This window comes from Cynara cardunculus (assembly GCF_001531365.2).
Source record: "Cynara cardunculus var. scolymus isolate 2C chromosome LG 14, CcrdV1, whole genome shotgun sequence".
Taxonomy (NCBI): Eukaryota; Viridiplantae; Streptophyta; class Magnoliopsida; order Asterales; family Asteraceae; genus Cynara; species Cynara cardunculus.
The window spans coordinates 792619-796649 of NC_037541.1; positions in this window are offsets into that span (position 1 = coordinate 792619).

The window sequence follows — 4031 nt, forward strand, 5'->3', positions numbered from 1 at the left end:
AAATATAATCAATAATTTTTTTAATCCTTTTTTATTTTATTTTTCAATTTGGAAAATCACTAACATAACATTTTTTTAATTAAAATAAATTTCATCAATATTTTTTTTTAAATGTAAGTATTTTTTTGATATATTTGTATCATTTTATATATGTAAGTACTTTTTTTGTTCAAAAAATTGTTTAGTTTATGAAAATCTATTGGTTTTTTTTTCCATGTCTTTTTCCATTATTTTATTACATTAATCAGTTTTATATGTCATAAAAATACATCTAACATGTTTTAAAAAGTCCATGAAGTCATTTAACATGTTTTGGAATGCCCAAGGACTCATTTATTCCAAAAAATTGTCCAAAGACTTAATCATTCAAAACATAAAAGTCCATTGGTTTTTTTTTTTAAACTTTTCCCTTTAAAAAAGTAACATTTATTGGAAGACAAAATTTATATACGACAAATAGAATAAATACACTCACATATCCTCCTCATTTTTGGTAAGGTTTGAACCATTGACTTCTTAAGAGGCGAAAAGACTCACATACCGCTGGGCCAAAAGACCCTTTGGTTTATTTGTTGTTAGTGGTAAATACAACTTCTAGTTTATCTTTTTATTGATCATGTACGTGACGTAAAGTCATAACAATTTATTTATTTATTTATTTATCAATATTGGAATGTAGCTGAAAGAACAAAAATAACAGATTATATCACGCTGTTATCTGATTTTGTGAAAAACAACAACAATAGATTTATCGATGATTAACACTCTTTTACATATTTTATTTTATTTATATTAATTATTGTTGTTTTATTGGTATTTTAATAATTTTATAATCAAGTGATTAACACTTTGCTCGGTTCGATCTATTTATATATCTCCGCGTTTATATATATATATTTCAAATACAACCAAGTCCATTTGTACAACCAATGCAACCCAATTAATTGAGATATTTATAGAAATGATGAGAGTTCATTTATTATGATTTGAATATTTATGGAAGATGAATATGGTTTATTAATTATTATCAATACTTTATATTATAAAACAATCAAATATTCTATTAAATCACATATTAATCAAATGAAATGGACGGTTGAGATTGAATTGTATTGGTTGCACAAATATCAAGGGTTGTATAATAACCAACCCCCCCTCTCTCTCTCTCTCTATATATATATATATATATATATATATAGAGAGAGAGAGAGAGAGAGAGAGATGAAGTTTACTTTACAAACCACGTTATTTGTACAAACCGTATAAACATCATTCATTCAAACAATCATAATTTTTTATTTTGTTCATTTTTTTTGTAATTATGAAAGGTTGATTAATCATTTTTATTGCGATCATGGACATTATCATCTTCATTATTTTAATTTTAGAGAAATACTTGAAACATTTTCATTAAAATTTCATAACCATATACGAAACAACTTTATCAAAAAAAGTATTATATGAAACAATTTCACAAGATTAAATAATTTAATGAAAATTTTTCATAAGATTAAACAATGAAATCGACGGATGATGGTGGTTTGTACGGTTTATATAAATTAGATGATTTGCATTTGATCGTTTCTCTCTTTATATATATATATATATATATATATATATTATTAGTTAGAGTTATTTTATAGGTATTTTTTAGTAAGCTTATTATCATGTAAATAAAACTCATAAGTATATTTTAAAATATAATATTAATGTAACAAATATAAAAATCTTAAATTAACATTCTTTCCTTAAGTGTGATGTCTGATTAGTTTAAACTTGGGCTTTGAAAATTAAAAGCGTCTGAAGGTCTCAGGTTCGAATCAAATGAGGAATAAAAATCCGCTTATGGCCATGAAGTTAAAAATTATGAATTTAAATCATATTTTTTATATTATAAAATAGGAAAGTTTTTATTTGAGAATTCATAAATTTATGATAATTTTGAGAACTGGTGTATTATATGTTATTTCACATGATTTTTACGGTTTGAATTTAATGTATTGATTGACATATATTTGTTTCACAATGTAAACATCTTTTATTGTTTATGAAACAAAAGGTACAACTAACAAATTTCACATTATGAACTAAACGCATATGAAATAAACACATTGTGAAACTAATATACGTTTATCAATATATCAAGTTCTAGTTTAAATAGAAAAAAAGTACGTGAAATAATACCTTATGGTAATAGTTGTTACAATTATCATAATAAATGGGATTCTTAGGGGTCGTTTACCAAATACTTACCCGGTAAGTGCTTACCAATAAAATTTAACTCTATTATTTATTTATTGGGTAATATTTTAGTCCACCAAACGATATCGTATGCAACAATTTACCCAGTAAGTGCTTACCGTGGTAAGAGTCGTCGTCCTTACTTACCAGGTAAGACTCTTGGTCCTTGTCTCGCTCTTACCGGATAAGATTCTTGATCCTTACCATATTCATCTGGTGAGGTAATGTGACTTGGTAAGCGCTTACCAAAATAAGCGTTTGGTAAACGGGCCCTTAAATGATTAAACTTAGGCCTGTTCATTGGTCGACATCCATTGAATGTGAGGGAAACTGAATTGATCCAATCATCATTGGATGTTGGATTTTGTCAACCGATCCGATCCGATTAACATTGGATAACCGATCAAATCCAATCCAATCCAATGAATGATTGGATCGGTTCAATTCCATAAATTGGATGCTTTTATTGGATATCCAATAGATGATCCGATGGGATTGGATCCATCCAGTGTGTTAGTTAAATCTAATTCTCTAACAATGATACAAATTAACTAATCACTTTTAATATGCATCAAAACCAACAGAAGAGCCTCACACAAAACAAATTCTAATTTAAGCAATTTGAAAATAAATTAATTGGATGATAGTTGGATAGATAACTGGATGGTTATCAAATGATTAATTGGATGGGTAATTGAATGTTAATCGGTTCAGTTTTGGTCGGTTCTAGACTGCCATCTGAGAACCAACGGATCCAAATTGGATGTTGAAATTTTCAATCCAATTCGATCCAATTACAGTTGGATATCCAATTATGGTCGGTCGATTCTAATTGGATCAGTTGGTTCTAATTGAATCAGTTGTTTTTCTTCACACCCCTAATTAAACCCCTTATAAAATGAATAATATATGCTGATAAAATGTTTAACAAACTTTGTCTTTTATATTCTTTAACATAAAAGAATACACATTTTTTTAATTGTTTCAAAAATCATGTAACTTGCTAACAATATATATTATTTTGTCTTTTAGTAAAATTTTATTTTTTATTGTAATTTAAAATATTTAATTAATAATAGGGTAAGGGGTTTTTTGACAGTTACTGAATGATTTGGCGTAGAATGATTAAGGGAGGGTCATGATACAAAATCATTCAGATGGTTTTAGAACCATTAAGATGCATATATTTTTGGGAAAAGTCTAAAAAACCCCAATAGACTTTAGTGTTTGGAATGATTAAGTCCTTGAACAATTTTTTGAAATAAATAAGTCTTTGGACATTCCAAAACATGTTAAGTAACTCATTGGACAATTTTTTGGAACAAATAAGTCCATGGACAATTTTTTGGAACAAATAAGTCCATGGACAATTTAAAACATGTTAAATAACTCATTGGACAATTTTTTGGAACAAATAAGTTATTGGACAATCCAAAGCATGTTAAATAACTCATTGGATAATTTTTTGGAACAAATAAGTCCTCGGACAATCCAAAACATGTTAAATAACTTCTTGGACTTTTCTAAAACCTGGTGGGTACATTCTTTTGACTTGTACAAGTAGTTAATGTGGTAAAATAGTGAAAAAAGTCCGAAAAAAAACTCAATAAACATTTATATTTTGAACGATTAAGTCCTTAAACATTTTTTGAACTAAAAAGTATTTATATCTATAAAATTAAACAAATATAACAAAAAAGTACTTACATTTACAAAAAAAAATTACATTTAAAAAAGATTTTTAATAAAATTTATTTTAATTAAAATTAAAATATATTTAGTCAGTGATT